Source organism: Elephas maximus, chromosome 14 (genome assembly GCF_024166365.1).
Source record: "Elephas maximus indicus isolate mEleMax1 chromosome 14, mEleMax1 primary haplotype, whole genome shotgun sequence".
NCBI lineage: Eukaryota > Metazoa > Chordata > Mammalia > Proboscidea > Elephantidae > Elephas > Elephas maximus.
Genome location: NC_064832.1, coordinates 39,053,139 through 39,073,151, shown reverse-complemented (window position 1 = coordinate 39,073,151; position 20,013 = coordinate 39,053,139). Strand labels below are relative to the sequence as shown.

The 20,013-nt window shown below is 40.7% G+C and overlaps 1 protein-coding gene across 5 annotated transcripts in view; it reads left to right on the top strand.

Annotated features, from left to right (window-relative positions):
• The window catches only part of DGKH (diacylglycerol kinase eta), a 232,603-nt gene that overhangs the window by 110,803 nt on the left and 101,787 nt on the right, over window positions 1-20,013 (top strand). The window lies entirely within an intron of this gene.

The window sequence follows — 20,013 nt, the reverse complement described above, 5'->3', positions numbered from 1 at the left end:
CTCATTCTTCAAAACTTATCTCAGATATCCCATTCTGCTTTTACTTCTTTTATTACAAAAAACATGAACTGTGTACCCACCATGTGCCAGGCACCTGTGCTAAGCACAAGGGATACAGGTACCAATAAATACATATTACTTCCCTCAAGATATTCAAAGTACAGTTCAGTGAGATTCATCTGGGGGCTTTTATGACTATATATTCCCTTGAGTCCTCAAAGATGCATTGCTTTTGGTATGTTGTCACTCCCAGCTCCTGCTGTAGAAGCCACCATGACAGCAGTGTGTTGAGTACATCCCTAGACATGCCAGGGTAGGGAAGACAGAGTGTAGTTAGGAGGAGGAAGCAAATGAGTTCAGATGTAGTCTTAACTGATTTATGGGCATGTGGAATAATTCATAGTACAAATATGCCCCTCCCACTCATCCCCAGGGAGAATTTATTATGAGAAGAGGAAAGTCTAGAATACACTTCTGGAAAGATGTTAAAATTTAAGGTTTGTCCAATGAAGACTGAGTGGGAGAATTCTGAAGTATATGGATGGAGAAGTAGGAGGCAATATTATAAAAAACCAGTGGAAGAGAGTTTCAAGCAGGAAGCTGTTAAATGTCAAATGCTACAGAGAAGTCAAGTTGAAGAATTAAGAAGTATGTGTTGAATTAGTTAACTTGGAAGTGTTTTGATAACACTGATGTAAAGCCCTTTTACAGGAAGGGTGGATGGGGTTCATTAGGCTCTAGTGTGAGTGCAAAGTGCGAAACTAGAGAGAACAGGGTAGATTACATTTTCTAAAAGCTTGGCTGTTAAAAGAAGGTATAGCTCAAAGAATATTTAGTCTAGAAGAGTGTTTTGGTTTTGTTGTTATTTTGCTTTGTTTTTAAAATGGATTTTGAATTTGTTTATATGAAGAGAGGAAAGAATTATTAGAGCCCCAAGTTGAATCAGGAGCGAGAGGGAATAATTGATGGAGAGAGATTACTGAGTAAGCTGAGGGGTCCCCAGGGAACCAGAACACAGGTTAAGAATTTAACATTGAACAAGAGACAAGAAGATTATGGAGGTAAGTGTGGGTGAGTTTATGTGTTTCAAGCCAAAATACTACTATTTTCTCAGTGAAATTGAAGACTAGGCCATCTGTTACGAGTGAGGACTTAAGAGGGCCTGGAGTAGCTTCTATAGAGAATGAGAATTGAAACTGAAAAGGGACCTGTAGAAGATGACTAGGTAGGAAATAGCATCTGCCAAAGACTGGAGATCAAATATAGGGAAGTCCTTCATTCTCAAGCATACAGAGTTTTCTTTGAGATAGGAGTAGAAAAAACTGCTAAATTCATCCAGGGTTGATGGGTTATGGAACATATTGGATAGAAAGATGAAGAGATTGTTAGATGTTTGAAGCATCGGTGGTAACTCATCCATCTTTTCCCTCTTGATTTCTCAGTTTTGGGGAATGAAACACAAGGAGTAAGTAAGGGACAGCTTTATTAATGGCTGAACAGGACCCAATATCCAGGAAATACAGAGATTCTGGTATACTTTTGTATTCCTAAGGCTAAAATGTTGCTTATCCTTCCCCCACGAAGTAAAGGTGGAGAGAAAAGAGCCTCACCAATTTTGCCAATTAAGTTAGCCACTTGCCTTAGGCACCCCCACCCTCTGGAGACTCCTGAAGTCTCTAACAGAGATCTAGAGTTTAATCAGAAAGAGAGTGCCTACATTTAAGGATAGAATAATTTCAGGTGAAGACAAGTCTATGGCGTTGGTGTGGATAAAGGTACCAAAAACCAAACCAAACCCACTGCCGTCGAGTCGATTGCGACTCACGGCGACCCTATAGGACAGAGTAGAACTGCCTCATAGAGTTTCCAAGGAGCGCCTGGTGGATTTGAACTGCTGACCTCTTGGTTAGCAGCCGTAGCACTTAACCAGTATACCACCAGGGTTTCTGGATAAAGGTAAAGAGAGCTGAAAAGCTGGGGTTTGGGAGAAGTTATTCAAATCCTTCGTAGATCTCTTTCTTAACCTTAAAACTCCACGTGATCTCTCCCACTATATCTTTCATGTAGAATTTCCTGTATTCTGTCTTATATTTAGTTAAAGTACTTATTTTTATTATAACCTCCTTGAGGACAGGGACTATGTCATCTTTTCATCTCATGATGCCTGATTGATAAATATTTGTGGATTTTACTAATAAGGTAAAAATTTATTTTAGGTATGAGAATACTTTTTATTAAAATACTTTTGAGAAATTTCTTCACTAAGCCAAACATTATTTTTGAAGTTTGTCGAACTAGAAATAGACTAAGAAGTTAGGCAGAAATGGAAACAGAACAACTAGAATGGAAACAATGAGAATGCTGACGCTCTATGAAAAATATAACCAGTGGCACTGAACAATAATATGTATAGAGATTGTTCAATGAGAACTTAATTTGCTATGTAAACTTTCACCAAAAATACAATAAAATAATGAAAAGTTAGGTAGATGGCTTAGGGTTTTATAGCATTAATTCACGATCGTTCCTCTCTGTTTAAATATTTAAATATCCCACCTTCCTGAATTATAGTGACTGCTACCGACTCTTATTTTGTTCAGTTCATGTCAGAGGTTAATGGGGTAGTTTGATGGCAGTGTGGCTAAGGAATCCAGGAATGACCAAATTCTGCTTTGCTACAGTCATTTTTCCTTTCCTTTAAGTTCCTAAGGGTGAAGAGACAGTAAGAAATGGAAACTGTGTATATGGTAAATGGAAGAGATGTGCTTTGCCCAAAAACCCAATGCCATGCTCTCTGGTAAAGTAGGCTGTCACACTAATTCGGTCCAGAACTTTAGCGGTTTACTTCTTCCCTAAACTCAGAGCCAAATCTTGACATTTATAATCATTTGCATTAGACCTGAAATGAAAGAAATGAGCCCATCCACATGTATGATAGGGAACAGAGAGGGCTAGAGAGTTAAGCCTCTGCCTCCCTGGGCCTGTTGAGCAGTCTGGCTGCGTGGATGGAAAGCTTTATGGGAAGACCCGTCCTGGTGGGAGTCTCTGGTCTAGTCTCAGGTTAGAGTTGCACTAATGAGAAGAGTGGGAGCACAGTAGAGGTGGCAGACCTCCCATGTTCACATTGTGATCTCATTTTAACATTCACTGGGCTCCTTGTGGAGTCCCTGGGTAGCACAAACAGTTAAGCACCCAACTACTAACTGAAAGGTTGGTAATTCAAACCCACACAGAGGTCCCTGGGAAGAAAAGAAAGGCCCAGTGATGTGCTTCTGAAAGGTCACACCACTGAAAACCCTGTAGAGCTCAGTTCTACTCTGAAACACATGGGGTCACCATGAGTTGGAACTGAATTGACAGTAAGTGGTTTTGGGGGGAGTGGGGAGATCCCATTTAGTGCTTAGAAACTTTACAATGGAAGCTTAACATGTGTGCTGTAAATATCTAATTTATAAAACAAATGATGTACAGTTAACCTTTAGAGTTCTATATGGATGATCATTTGATGACCTTTTCCCACTCTCGTGGTTGGAATTTTATTGCGATATATACAGAACTAAGCCACCGTTTGAACTGAGAGATGTGAAATGAAGAATCATGATTCAGAAGTGGTGGTGATTTCCCTGATTATCTTCAAGTCTACGTTTGTTGATGAGAAGGGATTTTGGGGTGCTTTTCTTTTTTTGCCCTCCCCCTTTATGGGTTCCTGGCTTTATTGGTGTCAAATTTATGTAAGCACATAATTTAAAAGAGTCAAATACTTCTACACAGGTGCTTTGCAAAAATCAGTAGCTCTCTTGTCTTCCTCCCTTCTGTTTCCTCCTCCCCAGAGAAGCTACATTTAATTTTTTTTTTACTTGGCCCTTTTGTTATTTCACCTCCTATCTCTGAATAACATGCTGACATCCTTGCTTCTTGTTTTGGGTTGTTTTGACTTTAGGAGTAATCCATTTACTTTCTGCTATAGAGCCCTGGTGACACAGTGGTTAAGAGCTTGGCTGCTAACCAAAAGGTCAGCAGTTTGAATCCACGAGCCGCTCCTTGGAAACCCCATGGGGCAGTTCTGCTCTGTCCTGTAGGGTTGCTATGAGTCAGAACTGACTCGATGGCAGGGGGTTTTGGCTAGAGAAGAGGATTTAGCTTTCTTTCATTTTTCATGCCCCCAGCACATGCACACCAACTTCCTATTCCTCTTGGTTGCTGTAAAGTCATATTGAAATTTTTAATAGATAAGTATTCAGTGTTTATTCTGTAATGACTCCATAGTACTGTTAACTGCAGACAGGGGAGCCTTCGGTATACTATTCTTGAGGGGGGCAGTTGTTAACAAATTACGTCAGAACATCACAGCTTTTAATGACCATCCTAATTTTGTGCCCTGGGCTTCCTCACCAGCTGCTGACTTCGGGTTCTGGGTTCTGGGTTCCAAACGTGGGTGTTATAGAGAGCAGGGCTGAAACTATTTTCTTTTCTGACCTGACCTCAGTGCTTACTCAGCAACACCTCCACTTTATTCTATTGGTTATGAGCAGTCACTGAGGCCAGCTGAGCCTCGTGGGGAAGGACATCAACTCTACCTCTCCGTGGGAGGAGGGGCGAGAGATTTGAGGACATGTTTTAAAACCTCTTATGATTACTTCTTACTTGCACAGTCCCCCCCCTCCACTCCTGGAGTTCACAATTGTCTTGTTTTTTCATTCGTCTCAGTCCTCTCAGGTATTGCATTAGTTTCTAGTAGTTGTCTTAGTGGCTTAAAACAACACCCATCTATTATCTCAGTTTCTGTAGGTCAGAAGCCCAGCCGTAGGTGTAACTGGGTTCTCTGGTCAGTCTCACAATCTTGAAATAAATATAGATACAATTAAAGGAAAAGAAATGATATACTAATTGCCTTAAATAAGTCTAATTTTGACCAAGATTTGAGTGTATGGTTTTTACATATTTCTTCTGAAATAGGCAAAAACTATAACAACAAAACTCTACTCATAGTGAAAGAATTTTCTGTGACGTTAGACATCAGGAGGATGGACAGACGATCCCAGACAGCCTACTTGTCAGTTTTAAAAGCCTTTAAGTTAATGTTTATTATTGATTTATGTAATTTAAGTTTTATCATGACATTTTCTAACAATGACTGTGAAATCTATAATTTGTTCTCTTTTTTTATGCAAAAGTTTTTTCTTTAATCAGTCTGTTTCTTTTAAATTGATATTTGTGCAGTGTTTGGGAGTTTCTTTTTTTATTTTTCTAGATTTTATTTATCTTGTTGAGAGTATACACAGCAAAACATACACCAATTCAGTAGTTTCTACATGTACAATTTATTGACATTGATTATTTTCTTTGAGTTGTGCAGCCATTCTCACCCTCCTTTGCTGCGAATTTCGTTTTCACTTTAACATTTCTATCTATACTGTGCATGAATGTGTTCTTATTACATTAGGTTAGAGAGATTTTCTTACACTGGGAAAGGGATCCCAGGCCTCTTGATGTTTAATGCAGGGTTCTTTCTTATCAGGCTTCTCCATCTGCATAGACTTCCTCACCATTGTTCTCTTTCTTTCCGCATTCACCGCCCTCTCTGGCTCTTTCCTGCTTATCATGATATATATATACCCCCAGGTTTTTTGAATTGCAGAGGGTTAGGGTCCTGGCTTACCTGATCTTGGACAAATTAGTTAACCCCTGTAACTCTCACACCCATCAATGGGGTAACAATGGTACCTGTCTCATTGGGCACATTGAATTTTTTTCACTTTGGTCCTTTTGTTATTTTACCTCCTATCTCTGAATAAAATGATAAATTAAATCAAATTAAATGTGATAATAACGTACAATGCCTAGCACAGTGACGAGCACATCGTTTAATAAATGTTAGCTACTGTTATTGTCCAGAATGTTCTATTCCTTTCACAAATGACAATAGGTGGCTAATTTCTAAAAGTTGGGGAATTTTGAAGGACACTGTGGATGAACTTTATCTCGAGAAAACATTTCATCCTACCTGTCATTCAAAGGTACATTGAAGAATTATTTCTACTTTTATATTAATAAGTGTAGTTTGGGGAAGCAGCTGTTCTGTAATAAATGATAATAATTCCTTGTTAAGTAGTTTTTTTTTTTTTCCTTTTTGCTAAAGAAGAGCTTTTTAATGATTTGAAGAGTCATCATAATCACATGGCATATTGTTAGGCTTTCAAAGTGAGCCGTCCAAGTGACGGTTTTCTTTAAATTTTAATGAAGATTGGGCTAAAGCTTAACCGAACAAATGAGTCATCATTTTAAAGAAATGATTGTATTCACATTGTTAAAATTTCTTATGGAAGTTTGTGAAGAAAATATCCTGTTTTCTTTGAACTAGAAAGAAGCACAGGTTCAATTCGTTGATCTATTTAACTATCCTTAACGTTTTTAATAAGTGGTCTACAGGTGTGTCTAAAATCCCACAGTTACGGCAAATCCATCCTGGCTTAGTTGAACAGACACCATGTGATCGCACTTATTTTTAGAACTAAATGAGGACAGAACAAAGGGTCAATTTAGTTCATGGGTGACTTGCCACAGCAGATATGACAGAGAGTTGATTAGCGTTAGATTATGTTTCCTTTTAAAGGTTTAAAAAGTGTGTATTAAAACAAACCAATAAACAGAGAAGATACTCTTAATGCGTGTAAAATGCCAGCAATTATGCATTTGGTTAGATTCTGACGTTTTCTAAGTATTAATTCTTTTTAAATAGTCTGAATTGCTCTCACGTCAGTCGTAGAATTGAAATGAGCAGGCTGTTTTAATGGGAGGAAACAAGATCTTAAGAATTTGGGGTTTTTTTAAATGTTTACTTTCTGTTTATGCTGTTTCCCCTTAGCTTCCTCACAGTTATTATAGTTTGATTCATCTCTCTTAAAAGACATATCACATCCTTTGAACTAAGAAAGTGTCAGTTTACTTTTTATCCACTAAATTTTCAGTCTTCTGGGTTTACAAAGGAAGCAACCAAAAGTTGTTTTTGTCTCATATCATTTGGAAATGCACATCACACAACAGCTATTTAGATAATCATATAAATAAATGATTGCTTAAATAATGTGGCCAGTTTTATTTGCTAATGTTGTAATTACCATGTGCCTATTCTAAATGCTCTTTTTCTGGTAACTAATTTAACGCTTTCTGTTAACCCTACACATTGGGAATGGTTACAATCCCCATTTCATAGATGAGGAATCTGAAACAGAGAGGTTAGTATTCAGTCCATGTCAGAGCTAGAACAGGAACCCATCCAGGTCATCTGGCTCCAGACTGTACTCTTGACCTCTCCGTTCTCCTGCCCCTTTATTGTGACGTTTTAAATGTGATTCAGGTAGTCTTCCTCCAACTGGTTATTACATATTCAGTCGTCTTTTCTACTTCAGGTCAGTCATAGAATCTTATGCTGCATTAACAGATGTAGAGGAAGCACCTGCCAGGCAGACCACAAATCCACAGTGTTACATTCTGTTTTGGGAAGTATATGTTAAAGAGCAATGCAGTGCAGACTACCTAAAGCGTTCACAGAGGAAAGTAACCAATATTATAAAAAGGCCTGGGAATCATGACATCGGCTGACATTAAAGGGCACTTTTTATTTTAAAGATTTGGGAAAATGTGACAGCTGTCTTTTTAATATTTGAAGGGTTATCACGTGGTTTTGTGTTATTGCAGTGTGGAGGACAAAGACTGGTGGTTGAATCACAGAGGAGCAATTTCAGCTCAGCGTAAAAGAGAACTTTCTACCTTGAGTCATCTGATAGAATAGACCCCCTTGTGAGGTAATGGTTCTGCCCATTATTAGAAACCTCTAGTCATCCCATGCCCTTTGAGCCGAAGGGGGCCTTCAAGAAAAGAGTTTCTCAGAGCAGAAACTTAGGTTCCGAATGCTGAAATGAGTTTCTCAAGGTTGGATAGCTATCGCTATGCACAACTAGTCCCAGAATTTAGGGCTCTCAGCACTTAGTGTTTGTGGGGAGTGGGCTAGGAGGAGTGGATTTACAGATTGCCAGGTACTGTGCTAGACACTTTATGTACATTGTCTCCTTATATCTCACAGCAGGAGCTAAATGAGCATCCTTCAAGAATGCTGTTAGCAAGATCTTTGCTCTGTGTGTGTGTGTGTGTGTGTGTGTGTGTGTGTGTGTGTGGCGGGGGGCACGTGGAGGTGGTGGAGACTGAAATTTCCTTGCAGGTGCAAAGGCTATGTCTTCCTCACCACTGAATCCTAAGGCTAGCACCGTGCCTGACATAGAGGGGAAAGCCAATAAATATTTGTTGAATGAATAAGGGAATGTGTCTTGTTGAATGAATGAAGAAATGTGTATTTGTAAACTCTAGTTTTTCTTTGGGAGAAAAAGATTAGTTCAACTTTTAGCTTAGAGAACACAACTTCCTAACTTTTCACCCATAATGTTGGGTTATAAATATTTGTATCCTCATTGGAATCTTTATGTCATGATTCAGACTATTGTTATACCTACAGTAAGTTTTACAAACATGATTCTTGCCCTTCATTAACCAATGCAATGGTCCCACCCCCCACTTACATAATAATTTGATACCTGATAACAGCAAGCCTCAAAAAAATCTGAGGTAATTTTATATCTGTGATGGTTAATATATTTTATAGTACTCTAAAGAGATGCCACATTAATGTAATTTTAAGTGGTTGTTGTTTTGTCTTTTTAACTTGATTTATATGTGACCTGTATATAATTTATATACCATGAAGGCTTATCATTTTAAAAGTTAAATTTGAAAATTGTATTCCTTTCTCTGTAACATAGACACCAGACTTTTAGAAGTGATATATTTTATAATATCATTGTTTCTGTGAGCATATCGTATTTATATTTTCATTTAGTGGTAGAGCATCTTTTCCAAGGATATAACCCAGAAAAATACCTCTGAAAGTTATCGGCTGCCTTAGACCAAAGCCCTAGGGAGCAGGAAACCAGCAGTCCCTGTCATAAAAAAGAAATTAGCTAGACTTAAATCTACATTGGTGTGGAAGTAAGGTGTGGGTGGAAGAACAATGGTGCATTTATCTCCACCTTCACTGGTGTTATTGTTGTTGGGTGCCTGCAAGTCAATTCTGACTCATGGTAATCCCATGTGACAGAGTAGAACTGCCCCATAGGATTTTCTAGAATGCAATCTTTACAGGAGCAGATTGCCAGGTCTTCTGGGGAGCCACTGGGTGGGTTCGAACTGCCAATCTTTTGTTTACAGCTGAGCGCTTGACCGTTGCACCACCAGAGCTCCTTCCTTCATCCAGTACCTGTTACCATTGAGTCGATTCTGACTCATAGTGATCCTGTAGGACAGTAGAGCTACCCCCTAGGGTCTCCAGGGCTGTAATCCGAGAAGCTGGACTTTATGAAGAAGAATGGGGCATCAAGATTGGAGGAAGATGGATTAACAACCTGCCATATGCACATGATACAACCTTGCTTGCTGAAAGTGGAGAGGACTTGAAGTACTTACTGATGAAGATCAAAGACCACAGCCTTCAATATGGATTGCACCTCAACATAAAACAAAAATCCTCATAACTGGACCAATAAGCAGTATCATGATAAACAGAGAAAAGATTTAAGTTGTCAAGGATTTCATTTTACTTGGATCCACAATCAACACCCATGGAAGCAGCAGTCAGGAGATCAAAAAATGCATTGGGCAAATCTGCTGCAAAAGACCTCTTTAAAATGTTGGAAAGCAGAGATGTCACTTTGAAGACCAAGGTGCCCCTCACCCAAGCCATGGTATTTTCAGTCATATCGTATGCATGTGAAAGCTGGGCAATGAATAAGAAAGACCAAAGAAGGATTGTGGTGTTGGCGAAGAATATTGCGCATTCCACAGACTGCCAAAAGAATGAACAAATCTGTCTTAGAATAAGTACAACCAGAATGCTCCTTAGAAGCAAGGATGGCAAGACTACATCTCACATACTTTGGACATGTTATCAGGAGGGATCAGTCCCTGGAGAAGGACATCATGCTTGTTAGAGGGTCAGCGAAAAAGAGGAAGACCCTCATTGAGAAGGATTGACAGAGTGGTTGCAACAATGGGCTCAAGCATAATAATGATTGTGAGGATGGCACAGGACCAGACAATGTTTTCGTTCTGTTGTACATAGGGTTGCTATGAGTCAGAACCGACTCGATGGCGCCTAACAACAACAACATAACAGCAATCTTTTTTTTTTTCCCCTTAAAAACCAAAAATTCCACAAGACAAAAACTGTTTCTTTTTCTGGCATAACTTTTTTTTGTGTGTGTTTTAAGTGAAAGTTTACAAATCAATTCAGTCTCTCACATATAAACTTACATACACCTTACTACATACTCCCACTTACTCTCCCCCTAATGAGTCAGCCTGCTCCCTCCTTCCAGTCTCTCCTTTCGTGACCAATTTACCAGTCTCTAACCCTCTCTACCCTTCTATCTCCCCTCCAGACAGGAGATGCCAACATAGTCTCAGGCGTCCACCTGATGCAAATAGCTCACTCCTCATCAGCATCTCTCTCCAACCCATTGTGCAATCCAATCCACGTCTGATGAGTTGGCTTCAGGAATGGTTCCTGTCCTGGGCCAGTAGAAGGTTTGGGGACCATGATCGCTGGGATTCTTCTAGTCTCAGTCAGACCATTAAGTCTGGTCTTTTTATGAGAATTTGGGGTCTGCGTCCCACTGTTCTCCTGCTCCCTCAGGGGTTCTCTGTTGTGCTCCCTGTCAGGGCAGTCATCAGTTGTGGCCGGGCACCATCTAGTTCTTCTGGTCTCAGGATGATATAGTTTCTAGTTCATGTAGCACTTTCTGTCTCTTGGGCTCATAATTACCTTGTGACCTTGGTGTTCTTCATTATCCTTTGATCCAGGTGGGTTGAGACTCATTGATGCATCTTAGGTGGCCGCTTATAACTTTAAAAAAAAAAAATAATCTTGAGTTTTTGGTGAAAGTTTACACAGCAAGTTAGGTTCCCATTTGACAGCTTCCACACAAATTGTTCAGTGACATTAGTTACATATATCACAATATGTCAGCATTCTCTTTAATTGTGTTCAGTTTGTTGCCTTTCCAGGACTCTAGTTTCCCTGCTCCATAATCATTGCATCTTTGCTTTTGAGTAATTGTTGACTTTCTGGTCTCATACTGGTGGCTTTTAAATAGGGCACCAATCTTGCCGGCAATGTCCTTTATTTTGTGTGTCACTCTGCTATTTTGCTAAAAAGTGATCTCAGGGGATAGGCTCAATTCTAAGTTTAAAGAGTGTCTCAGGGCGATAGTCTCAGGGAGTCCTCTGTTCTCTACTGTTCCAGTTTGTCTGGCCTTTTTTTTTTTCCTTTAATAAGAATTTGAATTCTGCTCCGTATTTTTCTCCCATCCTACCTGGGACCACCTATTGCAACCCCCAGTCAGAATGGTTGTTGGTGGTAGCTGGGTACCATCTAGTTCTGCTGGTCTCAGGGTAGATGAGGTTGTGGCACATATGGACTTGTTTCTTCTCAGCATTTTTGGTTACCTTCTTACAGTTTTGCCCCTGGTGAATAGAGATGCACAGATGCATCTTAGATGGTCACTCATAAGCTTTTAAGACTCCAAATGCTACTCACTTCACTAGGAATCAGATCATGAGTTTTGTGAACTATGTTATGACAATTGACTGAGTTGTCTTATGAAACTATGGTCCTAAGCCTTCAAACCCAGAATACCAGTGTTGGAAGGTATTTGGTTATCTCTGAGGAATATCCATATTTGTGTCTTCAATGAATATATGTGTCTGTGCCCACATATTTGTATTTACACGTACCTATAAATACTTGTGGCACAGTGGTTAAGAGCTACGGCAAGCTACAGCTGCTAATCAAGACATCGGCAGTTGGAATCTACCAGCTGCTCCTTGGAAACCCCATGGGGCAGCTCTACTCTGTTCTGTAGGGTCACTATCAGTCAGAATGGACTTGATGGCAATGATTTTGGTATAGATTATTCTGTCTGTTCTTACCTATGTACACACCTGTATCTACCTATATACCAGTTTGCCTGTACCCCCATCCATATGTGCTCAAACACTCCTTTTTACTTGGTTGTGCTGTGCTTACTACAGGAGCCCTGGTGGCACAGTGGTTAAAAAGCTTGGCTGTTAACCAAAAGGTCAGCAGTTTGAATCTGCCAGGTGCTCCTTGGAAATCCTATGGGGCAGTTCTACTCTGTTATAGGTTCACTATGAGTCGGGATTAAGTTGATGGCAGTGGATACGGTTGTTCACTATGTCCACATTCGTTGCCACTTTCCCCATCACCAAAAATAACTGGTGTCAATGTTATAAAGCATATTTTCCCCCACCACCCCTTCTCTCCTTGGTAACTACCAGCAAACATTGGTTTCTCTCTATTCTCGTATTCTTGCAAAAGAGATCATACAATATTTGTCTTTGTATGCTTGACTTATTTCACTTAGCATTATGCCCTTCTGGTCCATCCATGTTATATTTCAAGGACTCGTTGTTCTTTATGGTTGCATAGTGTTCCATTGTATGTAGTAGCACAGCTTGCTTATCCATTTATTGGTTGATGAGCACTGTAGTTGTTCCCATTTATTTGCTATTGTGAATAAAGGACCAATGAACGTAGATGTGTATGTGTCCTTTTGTGCCATTATTTTTAGGTGTCTAGGGTAGGCACAGTGGTTAAGAGCTCAGCTGCTAACCAAAAAAAGGTTTGCAGTTCGAATCCAGTAGCCACTCCTTGGAAACCCTATAGGGCAATTCTGCTCTGTCCTGTAGGATCACTTTGAGTTGACGGCAGTCGGTTTTTTTTTTCGGGGTGTGGGGGAGGGTGTTATATACCTAGGAGTGGGATTGCTGGATCATAGGTGACTCTATTTCTAGCTTTTTCAAAAAATGCCTGTTATGGATTGTGTCCCCCAAAAATGTATGTCAACTTTGCTAGGCCATGATTCCCAGTATCGTGTGGTTGTCCTCCATCTAGTGATCCAATGTGATTATCCCATGTATTACTCCGTGATGTTAATGAGGCAAGATGCAGGACACAGGCTATGAGTTTAGGTTGTATCCTGAGTTAATCTTTTTTGAAAGAGAGAAGTGAGTAGAAAGGAGAGGGACTTCATTATTACCAAGCAAGAAGAGCCAGGAGCAGAACACATCTTTGGACTTGAGGTCCCTGTGCTGAGAAACTATTAGATCAGGGGAAGATTGACGACAAGGACCTTCCCCAAGAGCCGACAAAGAAAGAAAGCCTTCCCCTGGAGCTGGTGCCATGAATTTGGATTTCTAGCCTCCTAAACTGTGGGAGAATAAATTTGTTTATTAAAGCCACCAACTTTTGGTATTTCTGTTACAGCAGCACTAGATAACTAAGACAACACCATACCATTTTCCATAGTGTTAATATCATTTTACAGTCTCACCAGTAATAGATAAGGGTTCTACTCTCCCCACATCTTCACCAACATTTGTCGTTATCTGTTTTTTTTGTTTTAATTAGTGTCATTTTAGCTGGGATGAGTTGGTGTCTCATTGCGGTGTTGATTTGCATCTTTTTAACGTCTGGAGCCCTGGTTGCATAGTGGTCAAGAGCTCGGCTGCTAACCAAAAGTCAACAGATCGAATCCACCAGCCACTCCTTGGAAACCCTGTAGAGCAGTTCTGTTCTGTCCTGTAGAGTCACTATGAGTTGGAATCAACTTGATGGCAACAGGTTTTATGGGGGTAATGGCTAATGATCATGAACATCTTTTCATATGTTTGTTGGCTGCTTGGATGCCCTTTTGGTGAAGGTTCCGTTCATGTGCTTTGTTGCTTTTGTGATTGGGTTGTTTATCTTTTTGTTGTTAGTTGCAGTTTTCTATAGATTTTAGAGATGAGACCCTTATTGGATAAGTTGTTTCTGAAGATTTTTTTCCCAGCCTGTAGATTGGCTATTTACTCTTTTAGTAAAGTCTTTTGATGAGCATATGTTTTTAATTTTTAAGAGGTCCCATTTATCTATTTTGTCTTCTTTTATTCATGCATTTGTTATAATGTCTGTTACCCTGTTTTTACAAAAGATTAAGTCCCATAGTTTTCTCCCTGTTGTCATCTAGGAATTTTATGAATTTAGGTTTAACATTCAGATCTTTGATCCATTTTGAATTATTTTTGGGTATATTTTGAGATAATGGGTCCTGTTTCATGTTTCTGCAGGTGGCTGTCCAGTTTTTTTGTTTTGTTTTTTCACTAAAAAGAATTGGTCGATGTTCAGCTTTTTCAGGAGGTAGCATATGATCAGGAAGGAACCAATGGTATTGAAGGAAGAATCCAAGCACTGGCGAAAAACAAGGCTCCAGGAATTGATGGAATACCAGTTGAAATGTTTCCACAAACGGATGCGATGCTGGAAGCACTCACTAGTCTATGCCAAGAAATTTGTAAGACAGCTATCTAGCCAACTGACTAGAAGAGATCCATATTTCTGTGCATTCCAAAGAAAGGTGATTCAGTGAAATGTGGAAATTATCAAACAATATCATTAATAACACATGCAAGTAAAATTATGCTGAAGAAAATTAAAAAATGGCTGCAGCAGTACATAGACAGGGAACTGCCAGAAATTCGAGCCAGAAAATATTGTTATTCTGATTAGTAACTGAATAGGCTGTAGACTACTTCCTGTTCACAAACACTTCATTAGTGTTTTGTTTTTAACATTTTTATTGTGCTTCAGGGGGAAGTTTACAGCAAATTAGTTTCCTGTTCAATAATTCATACACAAATTGATCTATGACATTGGTTGCGATCTGCACAATGTGTCAGCCCTCTCCCAATTTCAACCTTAGTTTCCCCTTTTCCATTCATCCAGTTTCTCTGTCCTTCTTCTCATCTTTACTTTTGGGCAATTGTTGCCCTTTTGGTCTCATGTAGTTGATTGTTCTAAGGCACACATTCCTCACGGTTGTTAAAGTGTATTTTATAGGTCAGTCTACTATTGGGTTGAAAAGTAACCTCTAGGAGTGGCTTTAGTTCCAAGTCAGAAGAGTGTGTTAGGTTGGTAATTTCATGGCTTCCTCTAGTCTCTATCTGTTCAGTAAGTCTGATCTTTTGTTCTGTATTTTTCTCCTATTCTAACTAGGTTCTTCTGTTGTGTCCCTGGCCACAGGGGTTGTTAGTGGTAGCTGGGCACCATCTAGTTCTTCTGGTCTCAGGCTAGAGGAGGCTGTGGTTCATGTGAGCCATTAGTCCTTTGGGCTAATTGCTTCCTTGAGTCTTTGGTTTTCGTCTCTCTCCTTTACTCCAGATGGGAAGAGACTAATAGTTGTATGTTAGTGAATATCCAGTTTTACCAGCACCATTTATTAAAGAGATTGTTTCTGCAAGGCTATAATCTTTACAGGAGCAGACTGCCACATCTTTCTCCCGTGGAGGGCCTGGTGCATTGGAACTGCCAACCTTTTGGTTATCAGCTGAGCCCTTAACCACTGCCGCAGAAGGGTCCTTTTTTCTTTCATTAGTCAAAACCAAAAAAAAAAAAAAACCCAGTGCCGTCGAGTTGATTCCGACTCATAGCGACCCTATAGGACAGAGTAGAACTGCCCCATAGAGTTTCCAAGGAGTGCCTGGTGGATTCGAACTGCTGACCCTTTGTTTAGCAGCTGTAGATAGCACTTAACCACTGCGCTACCAGAGCTTCACTAGTAGCCATCCATAAATCATTCAAATGGGCTTTCTAAAGTAAGGGAAAAAATAATCAGTATGCCTTGAGTATTCTGCCATCTCTGGAGCTCCGGAAACTTGGGGCTTGCTGGCATAATCAGACCATAGGAATTTCAGCACATAGGTTGTTTCATTGAAGATCTATGATGGTGTGAATTGACTCTGTCGTTAGGTGCCCTTGTTGGGGAAGAGGGCTCATGATCTGAAGTGCTATGTTCCTGGAGGTCCAGGCAGGATACCATATTAAGTTGCTGTGTTTGGCATTGTTGCATTCCCCTTGCCCTGTGTCTGCCCTTGCTTAAGATCCTTGACTCGGGGACAATATGGCACCCCTGGTCAGTGTCCTCCAACCTGCTGCCTCCAGTGCTATTTCTGTCCTTCTACCCTGTTGCACAGTGGTTGGCTCCCTACCCCATCCCCCATTTCCAAGACCACTCTTATATATTCATTCACTGGCAAACACTTATTGAGAGCTTAACTATATACATCAGGTATTTGCCAGATTCTAGACATACAGTGGTGAATAAAAAGAATTGGCCATTAAGTACTAAATGAAATTTTAAAAAAAATTTTAAAAAACATGGCCCCTGCTTTCATAGATAGGTCCCTACCTTCAAAGTCCCTGGCCTTGGGAATAGGATTCTTGAGATTCAGAAAACCCAAGGAATTGCCTCCCAGCTAGTACTGGGAACTGTGCCATCACGGGGGCCCAAATTATTATACAGAGACAGTTACACACTTTCTTAGAGCTTGAGGTCCAGGTCGTTCACAATTCCACAGATAAAATCCTCTGGCTGTGCTTCACAAAGGTGTCCCCTATGCCAGTATTTCTGAAGCCAAAATATGGCAACCATTAGAACTGCTCATCCTTGAGCTTAGACTCCAGTGTATCATGAAGCCAGTTCCCTAGGAAGCCTTTAGCCTTATGCAACTTGTGGATAACAGTGCTGTCCAGATGAAAAGTTTGGCCAGTTTTAACTTGTGTCATGGAAGGTTGACCTTCACAGTGCCCCAGCCTTATTATGGCTCCAGTGAAGAGCCCATGCTGCACAGCCACCTGGTCTTGGGACTGCATACAAACCTGTGTTTCACTCATCTGCTCTGTCTTAGGCTGGATTCTCTAGAGAAGCAAAACTAGTGAAACTCCTCTCTCTATATGTATATATATAGAGATCAAGGAAATGGCTCACATGGTTGTAGAGGCTGGAAAAGTCCCAAATCCATGGGCCAGGTTGGAGGCTTCTCGCAACTCATGTAGCTGCAGGGAGTGGTGAGCCCAAGACCCAGGCTGCAGAGGCTAATGAATCTCAAGGTCAGTAGGCAAGCCGCCAGCTCAAGTCCTAAGAACTGGAGGTCATGTGAATGGAAGCCTGCTGCAGGATCCAGAGCCAGCAAAAGCCAGTGAGCCTCGACAGAAAGTTCGCCTATATTGGATGCGGTCCACAGCCTCAAGGAGACTCCCTCTCCACGGGTCGTCTTCTCATAGCAAATCCCATTATGGAGGTGATCACATTACATCGGATCTCATTGTGGAGGTGATTACACCATCATACGACTGCTAGACTATATCATGGCTGCAAAACCACCAAGAATCATGGCCCAGCCAAGCTGACACACAGCCTCAACCATCACATGCTCCAGCAGGCTCCAACTAGAGAGTCCTGAGCTGATGCTGCCTCTGCCACTGTCATCCTAGAGACAGCAGTTTAACTGCATGGAGTTAAGCTTCTAGAGTTCATCCTGTCTTCATAGAGAATGTGGATGAAAACTGGCATGACTGGCTCATGTTTTGGGCCAGCAGCCCCAGTCCCACCAACCACTCACTTATACCGAGGCATCTAAGCTACACAGACTGCAGCAGCAGGCTCTACTGATGCACTTTTTGAAGAAGGGCTGCAGACATTACTTAGACTTTACTGTGGTTTTTATATGGCTGAAGTGTTTAGTTGAAGACTCTCTTTAACCACGTAATCACTTTGATTAACTCTGACTTAGAATACCCATTTGCAATACAGACTGAAGCCTCGAACCTTGTAAAAGACAATGTTCTTTCTCCAGGAGATACCCGGGATGTTGTTGTGTTGTTGTTAGGTGCTGCTGTCGGTTCCAACTCATAGCGCCCCTAGGTACAACAAAACGAAACACTGCCTGGTCCTGTGCCATCCTCGCAATTGTTGTTATGCTTGAGCCCATTGTTGTAGCAAATGGGCCCTAATATGAGCATGTAAGCCACTGACAGTAAAACAAAATAAAAACCAAACCACTGCAAGTGCCTGGGTATGAGCTAAAATGAATTGTCTATCCTATGACCAAGAAGCCCTGGTGGTGCAGCGGTTAAGTGTTCAGCTGCTAACTGAAAGGTTGGTGGTTGAAACGCATCACTGGCTTCATGGGAGAAAGACCTGGCAATCTGCTCCCATGAAGATTGCAGCCTAGGAAACCCTATGAGGTAGTTCTGCTCTGTCACATGTGGCTGCTATGAGTTGGAATTGACTCAACGGCACCCAATAGCAACATCCTGTGGCCATTGGATTGAGGCAGCAGAACCCTCGGTGGTTTTAGTCTTTGGAAGTTCTTCACTGGCTAGTATGGTGGAATCCTGTTTTCTGGGAATTTTCATTTCCCCTATCACTTAGGAAGTCAGAATTGTTGGTGCTGTTAAGAAAGTGGGAAGATAGAGAGGCATGGTGCTCGAAGATCCAGAAAATCTTGGTTATGTTTGTATTCCTTATGAGCAGTCCATGCCTTATGGAGTCTCTCACTCTAACAAAGCCCAAGCATTTTGTTTTGCTTTGCTGTTTCGTTTCATTTCAGTACAGGTAAAGTTTTATTCATGTGAAGATGCGTTAGAGATTGTATGTGCCTTTTCAAAAGGACATCTGCTAGCGCAGTGGTTAAGGGCTCAGCTGCTAACCGAAAGGTTGGCAGTTCGAATCCACCCAGCACTCCATGGGAGAAAGACCTAGCAATCTCCTCTTATAAAGATTACAGCCTAGAAAATCCTATGGAGCAGTTCTACTTTGTTACATTGGGTTGCTATCAGTCGAAAATTGACTCAAAGGCACCTAACAACAATAACATGTGTCTTTCATGATGGGTAGAGAAGCATGCCCACCAGCAAGGACTGACATGACTATCTGCAAAATGACTCTTGAAAAACTTATGAAAGATTTTAACCTAAGGTGTAACGCAATATGAGCAAGACACACGCTTTACAGGATAGATTGTACAGAAAGTTTTTCAAATCTTTAGACTCATCGTTGTCTTCATTGCCCTCATTGTCCAGAATCAGCAGGGGTAGTGCAGTGCACTGTTGATGTATGCAAAGTCATATATACAATGATATTTACTGCAGCATTATAATAACAAAAGATTGTAAACAACCCAAATGTGCAAGTTAGTTTGGGACTGGCTGAAGTGAGTTATAACTCATATCACCCAATTGAATATTATGCTGCCATTTAAAAGATTGAATCAGCTCTATATGTAACAGTGGGGAAGGAACTCTCAAGTTTTATTGTTTAAGTGGGAAAAACTAGAGGTGGGACAGAGTGCCTACCTGAAATGTTATTCTGCTTTTTATGTGTATGTGCACGCATATGTTTGTTGTATATGCAGAGAATATCTCTAGAGGGATTTATAGGAAGCTGACAAACTGTTGCCTTCAAAAAGAGAGCTTGGTGGTTGATTTAGGAGTGAGATTTATTTTCATTCTAAATACACTTTGAGTTTTGTATCATATGTGTATATTGTGGTTGTTATTAGGTGCCATCGAGTCAGTTTCCAACTACTCAGAGTAGAACTGCCTTGGAGGATTTTCTAGGCTGAAGTCTTTACAGGAGCAGACTGACACATATTTCTTCTGTGGAGCTGTTGGGTAGGTTCAAACCACTGAGCTTTCAGTTAGCATCCGAGTGCTTGAACCATTGCACCAGCAGGGTAGCCCTTCTGGAACCTTCCTATCAGATGCATCTGACACAGACATGGGGTTGTCAGGAAGATCACCTTGGAGACTGCTAGTGTCAAGCACAGTATAATAAGAGTACATATCAGATCCTCTGCAGTGGGAGTGGGGGAAGGGGTGAATGTGAGGCAGGTGCAGAAAGACCTGACTGTTGTGGCCAGAGGCAGTGCGGACAGGGGGAGGAGGAGGCAGATGCAGAGACTTTGAATTTGGAAGGATTAGTATATACATGATGCTTTTAATTCAAAGTAGAAAATGAGAATAAAAGCAGGAGTGAAAAGAAGACTTCATTTGAACGTTGTGAATTT